Genomic DNA, 12,659 nt, shown 5'->3' with positions numbered 1-12,659 from the left:
CCAGTGCCCCCCGGCCATGAGCAGGGACATCTGCACCAGCTCAGGGTGCTCAGAGCCCCGTCCAGCCTGGCCTGGGATGTCTCCAGGGATGGTTCAGCCACCACCTCTCTGGCCAACCTGGGCCAGTGTTTCATGACCCTCGTTGTAAAAAAATTTCTTCCTTATATCTAGACTGATTCTGTTTGGGCTGTCCCAAATTCAGAGCAGCAGGGATGCTCCGTGTCCTATAGCCCACACAACTCCAAAGTCTATGGCCACCAGAGAGGGCCAGGGTGCCTGGAGCAATCTGCCTTGGGTCTGGAGAGGCTCCACGAACCTGCAAAGATGTGTTGGAGAGAAGCTGCCAAGCTACCTGCCCCTCAGGACCATTGCAGCTTTCTTGCCAGCACACCTGGCTTGTAAAAATACAGCAGGAACACCAGCTTTTTGCCCCTCAGGGACCGGTTTCCAGTAAGTACAGCCTTTGGTGTGAATTTCTTGATCTCATTTTAAAAAGCTGCAAATCAGCTGAGTGCCAGAATCTGCTCAGAATGAATCCTGCCCATCTCACTGGCCTGGGCTTACAAAAAAACTCGGTGTGTTAATGGTAAAATATCTGAAGCAAGTTTGTCTGTTTTTTCTTTAGGGATTCGGATGAAAAAAAAAAAAAAAGCGTTTTGGTGAAAAAGAAATACATCCCAGGTCCACAGGCTTGAGCAGAGAGCAAAGGGAACATTTTTGTCTGAGGTTCGAGTTAAATCACTGGCAGGACATCACTGCTTTTTGAGCACTTTAACTCAGATCCAACAAAAATCTATAAAAAGCTGTTAAGTTGCGATGAAGGAGAGCCACAGAGGTAATGAGTTTACTACAGTCCTTTAGGGCAAACTCCAGCCTACTGCAGGGTGAGGAGTCTGACTGCTGATCCCAGGGGACAGGCAGGTATTGCCGAGAGAAATGTCCCTCGTGGACCTTCAGCCTCCCCATGTCCCTGCCAGAAACCCTGGAGCAGATCAAGAGCAGATCAAGAGCGAATGTGAAGTGTCGATCTGTGTCTCCATTACAACGTTCGGCTCCGTTCACAGGCTGGAAAGGGCCCTTGGCTGGAGCAGCAGGTTGGGCTGGTGGTTTTATGGGGATGAATAAGCATTAAAAGGTGAGAGAACCTGAGTGACAGAGCAGGCTGGGGAGCAGGATCAGAGCTCTCTGGGGAGTATCTGCTGGGCACCAACCAGAGCTTTAGGAGATCTGTGTCCTTCACTTTCAACAGCATTTCATTTCCCTTCAACATATGCATGGGGAAGAAGAGAGATGAACCTAAAGAACCTAAAATTAGACAGTTTCGAGAAAGCCAAAAGTTGTCAGGTGGGGGTGGTAACACAACGACCAGCAGCTGCAAAGCATCCCAGAAACCTGCCTGTGAGGAAAAGGGGGAGAAAGAGCCCAAGTGTGCACCAGAGCTCTCTGCAGATGCCACTTCTATTAGCAGGGTGGCATGAATACCCCTTTTTGGGGCTGCGAGTGACGTAAGAGCCTTTGGAGACCACAGAGACTCCCGACAATGCAAGTGGTGGGACACTTTTGCCCAGGGAGGGGAGATGATGTCCCTCAAACACCATGCAGAACCTCAGCCTCCTAATTCAGCTTCTCTTCTCTCCTGTGGATACTTCATAGAAAGTGTAGTGGCCTCTGCCATTCAATACTATTCATTCTACCAAGTGAATTTAAATGCAATTTTTTCTTCCACCATAAGGACAGCTTTGAATTTGGGGACCTTTGGGGATTTATGGCTTCAGAAAGAATAAGGCAGAGGGACAATCCACAGGTTTCATCCTGTAGAGCAGTGCAGAGGGATGTTTGAGGCGTTCCAGCTTTATTTACTCAATATGGGGAGCACCAGCAGAGAGACCTTACAGATACGGAGGCTGAAAAGACAGTGACAACGACAGCTACAGCTGATGGTGGCAGCTCCAGAGATGCGCTGGACTCTCACACGTGGGTGCGTATTTTCTGCAAGCCAGAGGTGTTCGGCTTCTTGCAGCAGCAAACTATTCTCCATGTCAACATTTCCCTCTTGCTTTTGAAATCAGAATGACTTGAGGGTCTTCGTGTATGAGTCTAAATTAAATATTGACTAAGAGGTTTCATGTGAGCTCGAGTGTTTTTAAAAATTCTGAATGAATCCCATGGGGCGAGTTTATAGCTGTAAAATGGATTCATGTAGAATAAAGGACGTATGAGTTAGAGGCATAGAAAAAGTCTCAAATGACAGATGAGTCAGCAAAAAAGACACCAAGAAGATGCAGAAATAATATTAGGGATATAAAGAGACCGGAAGTAGAGATAATTTTCCTGTACTAAAGTAAGGAAAGAAAGTTTATCTAGTATTCCCCAAATTACTCCTCTCCAAATATTTGTTGGTCGATTTGCTTTTCGCTTCCAAAGCCTCAACAGCCTGATTTTATTTTCCTGGCTGTGTGGAGAACCAGGAACACCAGCAATACAGATTCCAACACGAAATCCTACTTGCTGGCTCGAAAATCTATACCTGGTGTTGAAGGGATACAAACATCAATTTTTATTAGACCTTTATTTGCTACTTTTAAGCAACGAAGAAAGTCTGCTACAAAGTAAAAACATATGTCCTATGAAAAATATTGATGTGCACAGATAATGCTGCACATCCCTGGGGTACCAAGGGGATAAAAGAGTCAGAAAGTCATTAGCAGAGAAGGACAAAATAATTATAAGACATGTTGAATTAGACAAATCGCAGCCGAACCTCTTTAGTTGCCTTTTTGCTAGTCTGAATTTCAAATAATCCTTCTGTAAGACACTAATGATGGACCCCAAAACTAAAGGAGGGAAACCAGAATATGTAACATCTTCCCAAGTAACATATATATAGTCTATTTGTGTTAATGTATTATATAAGCACAATACGTTAAAGTTCCGTAAATATTTACTGATGCACTGCTCTTTCTAGTACTGAGCACAGTGGACTGATGTATGCGTCCATTAAATACATCTTCACATCTTTAGCTTTGTTTTCTTCTGCTCTCACATTATTAACAATGGGAAAACAACATTTGAAATAACGTGGTTGCAAAATTAGAGATCAGCAGCAGTCTTTTCTTCTGATTAAGAGTGACCACGTTTTAGTATAGAGTCATAAAAATATAGAAAAGAAGTTTTGGTCACTTCTGCACCTACCTACAGAGAAAATCAGCATTGCCTAGGATTTCATATGCTTTTTATTAGCTTTTCCAGCTCATTCTTCTTATTAAAGTTCATTCCGAGGTTTGACCGATTTTCCTTCTGTCTCTGCTGTTTTGGTCCTTGAAAGTTCAGGTGGTTTGGGAAGCCTTTTCTCAGCAGCCCTCACTGAGGGAGTGGTGGGACCTTTCCTGGGGTGGATGCTGCTCGGCTGGTCAGGGGGATTAGTTTCTAGTGCCACATCTGAAAAGTGGAGCACAGGGTATAAATGTTAACATAGACATCTATTTTCAGCTGAAAGTCTAGTGCAAAATGCTATTTTCATGTTCTTTTTTTTTTTTGCTAGTGGTTTTGTCTCCCCTCCTTTCTGACAAACTCAGTTGATGATCTCCAGGAGCACCAGAAATGAAGGGAGAAATGGAAGGAAAGGTTTTTTTGAACAGAAAAACTTTCAATTTGCAGAAGTGGATTTACATAAGATTTCCACTTCCTTTTAGGTTAGAACCCCTTTTAAAACGAGTTGCTACGTTGTCAGTACTGGATCCAAATTCAAACCATTCCAGGCTGGCTTAATTAAAAAAAAATCTCCAGGGCCGGTGTCAAGGGACCATTCAGAAGTCTAAGGACAGAGCCTATCCCTTCATCAGAAAACAAAGAAGAAACCCTGAATATGTATGAAGATGGTCAGGAGCTTTCCCAAGCTCCCACTCCTCTCCTTGGGAAACCAAAAAGTATCAGCTTTAAATCTCGTTGGTGCATTTGTGAGACACAGGCAGTCATTGTACGCGAGACCTACGGTATTAATCACCTCTAGATTTCCCTTTCCTCTTTCTAAAGAGGGGATTTTTTTTTTTTTTTAAATGTCAATAAATAGTCCTGCCTGAGATTAGACTGTCAGGGACATAATGCCAGGAAAAAAGTTGAAATGCCCCAAACTGGAGGACCTTGACCTGTTTCCAGAGTCAGCGCTCAGGAGGTGCAGGTAACCGCTGTGGTTTTGCCCCAAACGCTACAAGTGATGCTTTATGGCACAGCTGAAGAGAGTGATGGTCCCTCTGGTCAGAATATGCAAACAGCTCCAGATTAAAAGAAGCCAGATCACCTCCCAAACCAAATATTGAATTAGGTCTGGGAATTTTTTTTCCATCCCCTTTTTCATCTCACATTTGCGCAGCTCTAGTCTCGGCTGTGTCACTGGCTTCTTTGTCCCCACGTCCTGAAAAAATACTGAATATCTCAGGCTGTTGTTTGTGCTCAGATTTCTGGTCTGCTTTACCTGTGACATTAATTCAACATATCACCAACAAATAGGCTTCTGAGCATAAACCAATGAGTTCTTAGGTGTCTTTTGGACATTTCCTCGCAGTAACATTTTTTTTGCTGTGTGCTTGCTTGGTATGTTTTGGCTGTATGTCTCGATGAGAATAGATGTCTTTTCCTTGCTTATTTTTTCATTTGGCTGTAAATCAGTCTCTGGTATGGCAGAGTGGCACAGCTATGGGTGACTCTGCAAAGATTTTCATTAGGACGTGGAACATCCAGAAAATTTAAGTCTAACCCTGTTCCTGCCCTCCTCAACACCACTCATTTTAGTACCAGCCAGAAGGAAAAATTATGTCACATAGGAAGAAAAAAAGAAAATTAAAGTGTATTTGAACTTTTCAGAAATGACAGATCAGCTCAAAATCTGACTTCTTTTTAAAGGGGAGAAAAGGGAGTGCTTTTCTGATTACCAGAATTTATTTTGTGTATTCAGTAACTGGATTGTTAATGATATCTAACCTGGAGTGACCTTCTTTCACCTCCTTGTGTCTTTTTTTAACGGGATGTGAAGAGAAACTGGCTTTGTGGTGGGACAATGTTTTCATGCTACTGTGTTTTAATATCCTTCTCAACAATGACATCTTCTACCCATTAAAGGTAGGTCAGTGAGTGAATCTAATAACATATTTGTGGAAACATAAGGAGCTGAAATATGCCCTTGGCTTTTCAGGAGACAAAGGTCTTTCAGAAATGCCAGAGAAATGAGATTCTATTTTTCCAAGGCATCAAATTTTTTTTTAAAGCAACCCAAAATGCGCATAATCATATTATAGGCAATCAGGGTGCTATTCAGCTACTATATCAAACAGGCACGTCGTTAGTGCAGCAGGCTAATTGCTTGAGCTTTCCTTGACCTGGGACTTCAACATTAAGGCTCTGGGTGGCCAAGCGATTTTCATAATTTTGTCTGTACTCCATGAGTCTAGAGGAAATCAAGGTCTGCGATTGCTTTGGTAATTTTCCTTTCAGAACAGATTGCTTGATTTGACATTTTAAGTACAGTATCTCGTAACTCACAGGCAGGCAAATGTTTCAAAGAAACTGCTGTGAGCACAGTCTCCTATTTTCCTTTCTAAAACACTCTTCTGTGTCTTTAGGAGACTTATCGTTGTGAGAACACAGCAGCACATCATGAGAACTGAGTTGCCACTGAGATAAGGTCATGTTATGTAGAAATATGAGCTCTTTAACCTCTGATCTTTCCCCCCACTTCCAATTTTGTAACCTTTCGCCGCATGTGGTTCACAGCGAAGTCAGGAGAAACACCTGGATTCTTCTCAGCTTCCCCATGAAGAACAGGACAAACTTTTTTCTGTCTCTTAGCCTTTTTGAAAATCCATGTTGTGCTGCATCACAGGCTTCTAACTGGCTTCCGCCAGCAAAAAACCTTCTTCCAACTCCTCAGACGTGACAGCCGTCTGAAATATCTGCCGTTCCTAAAACCATGCTCAGAAGAGAATTTACCTTCTGACTAGACCAGTAGCCAACAAAGGCAGCTGTTGACATTTAAGCAAAGGTTTGGGATGACATATTGTGAAACGGCTGCATCCTGAAAGCCAGGGAAGGAAGCAGAAGTCGACAGTAAACTTGAATTAAGCAGAGTGGTTTTTTGACCAGAACTTCAGCATGAAATCCCAAGTCAACTTAAAATCAATGGAGGAGATTGTGATCAGTGTTACACCCCTTGGTGTAAACTGATTTGAACCCAACACCAAATGGAAAGTTTCCATTTCCGCCGTGTGTAGGAAGGGGAAGAAATGACCCGGAGCCACTTTAGCTCCCTGCGATAGGTGTGGAAAGGCAGAAAAGCGCTTCCAGTTGGCTGAGGTTGGGAAGGTGATGTGCAGAAGCAGAAAGAGCAGCCCAGGTTAGACGTCTCTCCCTTGTTCCCAAATTACTCGCTATTTCTGAAGCTCTGAGTTTTGCTCTGATCCTTCTAATGTCTCTGCTAGTATGCGGTAGACTAAGAAATAGGAAAAAAAGATGTGTGAACTGAAAATATATCGAACAGATCTTGCCTTTAGAGTTACCTTGAGTAGCTTGGTCTCTTTTCTGCCCTCCTCCCCCAAGCTCTGCACTTTTCCAGGGAAATGGGGATGTTTGGATCTGCCCTGCAAAATCTGCAGCTGGAGTTAAATATGTACAACGTATAAAAATCAATTTTCACTTCCTTTCTGTTTGTTCAATTTCATTAGTGGAAGAAAAATTTTAGCAGCTGCAATTATCTCTCTTTTCTTGCCCCTTCCTCAGAGCAATTATATTGGAAAGTGCACCATGCAGACACATTTTTCAAAGTGATAGCATAGAAGGAGGAAAATTACTCTCCTGAAAGCTCTGTATAAGTTGATGGCTACAGAAAGTTTTAGTGTTTAAAGCTGTATGGTGAGATCACACAGAGACACTTACTATATGGGATTAAATCTGAAAACTTGTAGTATAATGTTATTTCATAACAATATTTTGCAATTCATGATTTGAATCTTTGTGGTCTACCAGTGCACTAATAACTTCTTGAGCCGGGAAAAAAGTGTTTCTAGGAACTTTCCACTAGTATCTCCAATAAAACTTACTAAACACAGGATGTTCTTCATGGTTTTATTTTCATCGACATTTTAAAAATATCAGTTTAACGATTAACTACCTGTGGTATTCCTTGATGCAGGAATTTTCTGAGCTAATTTGTGGATTGTGACACTGGAGAAGGTGTCTTTTTCTTAGTATTGATACAACTAGGAGTCAAGAGGACACATTAAAAGTTTAGCAGAGATTCAATTGCAGCTGGACTCTTGCAAAGAAGAGAATTCAAACGTGGCCAAAGGAAAATCTTCATTGCATTACAGGGAACACATTTCCTTGGTTGCTGCAACAGTTCTGAACGTACAGCGAAGGGGACTGATACACAAGGGACTTTGTTGACTCGGACTGTTTAGAGAGCTATGACATCATAGAATCATAGAATCACAGAATGGTTTGGGTTGAAGGGACCTTCAAAGCTCCCCCAGTGCCCCCCCTGCCATGAGCAGGGACATCTGCACCAGCCCAGGTTGCTCAGAGCCCCGTCCAGCCTGGCCTGGGATGTCTCCAGGGATGATGGGGCATCCACCACCTCTCTGGGCAATGTCACGTAGTTTTGCATGCCCTTTTGGGAGTTGTTTATGAGATGGGATTGACTGTAGTTGTTGTGTGCGCACTTTGAGTTTGCATCAACCCCCATGCCAGTGGTGGCCACTGCTTCCCCAGCTACGCTGTTGGATGTGCCACTGGACATCAAGGCCCTGCATCTCCATCCTAGAGGCCACCAGCATCATAGAATCACAGAATAATTTTGGTTGGAAGACACTCTCAAAATCATCGAGTCCAAACATTAACCCAACATTGGCACTGAACCACGTCCTTAAGAACCTCATCTACCTGTCTTTTACACCTCTCCAGGGATTGTGATTCCACCACAAAAAAAAAAAAAAGAAGGAAATCGCCGGGGATTGACCAGGGTCACCCCACTGCTGCGTGTCCAAGATGCTGGGGGTGTCCCCCATGCCAGGTCTGGGGGCGGGAGGGCTGTGGGGGTCGTGGGGGCCAGGCTGGGGAAGAAGCGTGGGCGAAGCGGTGGGTTAGCAGAAAATAAATCACAGTGCCTTGGTGCTGTCATCCACCACCTCTCTGGCCAACCTGGGCCAGGCTCTCACCACCCTCAGGGCCAACAATTCCTTCCTCATGTCCAGCCTGAATCTCATCTCCTTTAGTTTAAAACCATTACCCCTTGTCCTGTCATAACAGACCCATCATCTGCTTGGTTAATTCCCTGACATAAATGAGTTCAAGTAGAAGCTGAATTGGACCTGTGATCCTGACCAGAGATATGGGGATGGGTATCGCACCGTGGTCAGCTGTGGTATCTGTGCAAAACCGGAGATGGTGTGAGCATCCTTGGTGCCGGTGGAGGCAACAGCCCATAGCGGTGCCTCATTCGGTGCTGCAGCGCCTGAAAGATGCAGAGGGATTTCCAGGCTGTTATCTTCCCAATCCTGCCCCTCAGATGTAAATATACACTTCAGATATTTATTTCAGCTGGTTCAGATGAGCCACGGCACTATCATTTATTTGGTCTCTGTGTGTAAAATCTTATCCCATGAGAGGCTCAGGTTGTGCATCATGAGAACAGTTTATCCTTTGGTCTAACAGGATAATCTTATAGCTCAAGCAATAAAGTCTCACAGTGCTGGATCCAGAGGTACAAGAGGTCTCCAGCTCTCAACTGGAGCTCTTTTTATGCATAAGGATATAAACCCAAGCACGTGTCTGCTGTGCCTTGGCAAGGGGAAGGCTCTCTCTTCTCCAGGCGACATGTGAGTCTGCTGCTCTTGCCACTATCTTAGACAGTCATCTTCTCTGTAGGAAGAATGGATTTAATTATATCACAGTTTCCAGTTTTATTAATGCTCAAACAATACGAGCATTAAAGTGAAATAATATGCCAAGTACTGCAGAGGCCACCGAAACGTTTCCTGTTATTGTGTTGTAATGGAGATTGCAGTAACACGGAGCCGTTCCAAACGACTGCAGTAGAAAATGTCTCTAAGCCTCTCCAAGATCCGCAGCTCAGCAGAGCTCTAAGGACTGTTGCTCTCGACAATAGAGTTTCTAGGAATTAACATCTGAGGTGGCAAAGAATTTGCCCAGGAGGACTGGGCATGGCTCAGGCACTTGGTTGCTTTCTGCAAGACTTTTAAATGAAAAGCAGATCACATCTGGCAGGGCCGAGAGCTGCGTTTGATAAAGAGCTACAACTTTCCCTAGCCACAAAGAACTGACCAAGCCCTTGAGCAGAAGTTATTGACAAATATAGGGCGTAGAAAAGCCACTACTGTTCTGAGAGAGCTCAGCTGGGTGGCAAATTTCTTGCAGGAATTGGCATTATTTCCCACTTTCCCAGAGGGGCCGTGCTGCCGACACAACAGTATTACTCAAGAGAAGAATGACATATAGCAGTGACTGTGATTCCCAGCAAGGTTCTTCTTGGGAGAGGAAACCAGCCATCCATATGACATGCCTGTGAATCTTTATACCAGCTTACAGAGTTATTTGCTCCATCTGAAATGAGCAAACCAAAGTGCAGCTATTTAAAATCTTCTGGCCATCACTGTTGGTCTAGGGTTCCTACCCCTTCTGGAGGACAGTGTCCTTTCAGTCCAGGTGTGGAACCCATCTGAGATCCTTACCTGATGAGAGATGCAGCTGAATTTTACTGACAATGGCAAAACTCCATGGGGACAGGATTTCCTGCAATGTGATTTAACCAAATTCACACACACAACTCCTAACAAAGAAATGTGTCTCTTCTACATTTTAGTCCTGTTCTACTAGACTTCGACACTAACTTAACCTCTGCCTCCTATCTGAACTATTTTATTCCTCTACCTTTAGTGCAACGAAAATGAATAATTCAATCATTTCAGCTCAATATATTTTTCTGGAAGGAATTCAGAGTGACATCCATGAAGATTATTTCCTGCCGTAGACAGCAAGTGGTTTCTATGTGCACACTCTCGTGATGCTTTTCCAAGGGATTTAAATTCAGTTAGAATAAACTACAGGCCTTTGAATATAGCACTGGAATACAAGTGAAAATTACAGTGTTCTCATCTATTTACATGGAGACTCTTTATAAATAATGAGTCAGTGGTTGCTCTATCATGAATTGCCTGGACTACCCACAAACCCTTCTTTTTTTTTTTTTTTTTTTAAATTATTTGTTGTCACTACCTTAGCTGAGAGTGGCCATGGATAGCTTAAACCATAATTTCACAAAGAGAAGCTCCCAATGATAAATAAAAACTGAGCTGGTTACAAAAAGCAGGCAGTTTGAAAAAAACACACATTTAAACTTTTAATAATCATTTCGTTTTACAACAGTGTTAGTCCTTGGCCAAGCGGTAACTGATGTCAGGGCTGTGCAGGTCAATTTGCTATGACAGGAGAAAACAGCAAAGCAGGCTCAGGTTATATATTTACTACAACATGTTCTATTTATAAGATGCTTTAAAGTAGCAGGGGTAAAACCCTGGGACATCCCAGGGTCTCTGGACCGTTTCAGAACACCAATAATCTACGTTTCTTCATCCCTGGGAGGGAACAAGTTTTTTTGTGCAATTGGGAAACTTGGTAGCAGATTGTATATGACTTTTTGTATAAGATTTGTTCCCTGTAACAAGTCACTTTATTGCCTGCACACAGAAATGCATTTTTGCGATTTCTCTTCTCATGCTAAAGTACCACAGAAAAATTGTTTATGGACAAAGAGTAGAAAATTAAGCCCTCAAACACTGAAAACAGGGGGGATCTATCCTGTCACTGGACTTTAGGAAGTTGTTTATAGTACAGGAATTAACTCTGCAAAATACACATTTACAGATGAACAAGGCTGTATCTTTGTGTCTTCAGCTGAAGATATAAATTACATACAAAGAATTAATTTCTCCAGATCCCATCTCCTTCCAGCTGGACACTTACTGGGATTATGTGCTGCACTTCAGGACAGAAAGATTTGGAAGGAAAATCACCTACAGACAAAACTGGCAGAAAATTAGAAGATAGGCATGTGCATGGGCAATAGCAATCACATTTAAGAAAAAGAGGGAAAAATTGTGAGAGAGCGCCAGACTGCATACAGTAGTCCCAGTGTTTGCACTGGTTAAACCCCTTTTATCTCACATTCATAAACACAGGCTCTCTATATGATATAAAACACATTTAGCTGTCATTGAAATGCTGTGATTTATGGAACAGGGCTGTCCCTAAGAGGGTAACAACACTTGGTGCTTATTTTGGCAGGTGCACTAATTCAAACTGCTGAGCAGCTCAAAGAACAGCTAATGCTAATGACAAAAGGTTAATGATTTTTTTTTTTTTTTTGGAAATATTTGTTCAGTATAGGAACTGCTTCATATGTCAGCCCAGCTCTAGCCAAGCAGATGTCAGCTCACTTTGCATTTGGCAAAGGCAGCATTTGAAAAAAATATTATTTTAGTTTCAAACGTGACTAAATAGCCATCATCATCTCTGGACTAATGCAGAGACATCTACAGACCTTTGCCTTTCCTTCATGTTTGCATTTGACAGGTGATAATTAATGATCTATTTCCTTAGTAAATCGGAAACGACATGTCCAACAGAAAAAAACAGTATCAAATATATTCACTTGTCTATCTATCGGTTCTGGGTTACATTTTGCAATTTCTCCATGGTTCTTTAATGCACTTGTTACCTGAACTTTCTTCTGCCTTAACAGATTTGTAGATGTGTCTGTAACATCTTAAACGAGCCTCTGCTCTCTGCTGCTTGCTAACCCTCTAAGTTATCTTATTGATAAGATAACTGCATATTTTATAAGTGTTCATTGTCATCTTTAGCAGGATGGAAGCCCATATAGTCAAACCCTGAACCTATTTTCATCAAAACCCCTATTGCCAAAAGCAGGACACAAAATATTGTCTGTCGGAGGCTCAGACTAATGCCGGCTGCAGAAAAGGTCCCTGTCACTCTCTGTCTGAGCTGAAGTTTTTTACAGGAACAGCAGCATCTTTTGCACATGGCATATTTATTGGTGCAGGAGGCACGTGGGGTTCAGCCAACTGCTCCTGGAGAGCAACAGCAGGTGGGAGTGAAGCAGAGATTTTATCTTCTCCAGAGCTATATTTTTAAAAATATGACACGTTGATGTAGATTGGCAGGGTTGCTGAACGTCACCTGAGCTGGTCTGAAGATGGAGATGACCCCTGTGTCCCTCCTGAGGTCACCAGAGCTGAATCGGGGTAGCCCTGACCCTGGTTTTGTGGAGCAGGTGGGAGGAGGAGGCCACGTTCCTGGGCAATGTGTCCGTCAGTCACTAAACCACATGCCTAGGCCAGGTTCTTTGCTGGCTTTTGTTGGGTATGATTATCTTTCTCTTCCCACCTTATGCTGGTGATGATGAACATCAAGCATCTGTCCATCCTGCACTGGGAGCAAATACACACAAGGGAAAGTCTGGGAGCTCTGCACAGGGAATATTTACTGGGCACGGCACTGGGGAAACAAAAAAAAGAGGTTTTAAACCCTTTTTAGGGCTTCAGAGGATGGATCCCTCAAGATGCAACGCTTTA

The sequence above is a fragment of the Caloenas nicobarica genome, chromosome 9 (genome assembly GCF_036013445.1).
Source record: "Caloenas nicobarica isolate bCalNic1 chromosome 9, bCalNic1.hap1, whole genome shotgun sequence".
Taxonomy (NCBI): domain Eukaryota; kingdom Metazoa; phylum Chordata; class Aves; order Columbiformes; family Columbidae; genus Caloenas; species Caloenas nicobarica.
The sequence above is the reverse complement of the archived record's forward strand: the minus strand, read 5'-3'. Positions refer to the sequence as shown.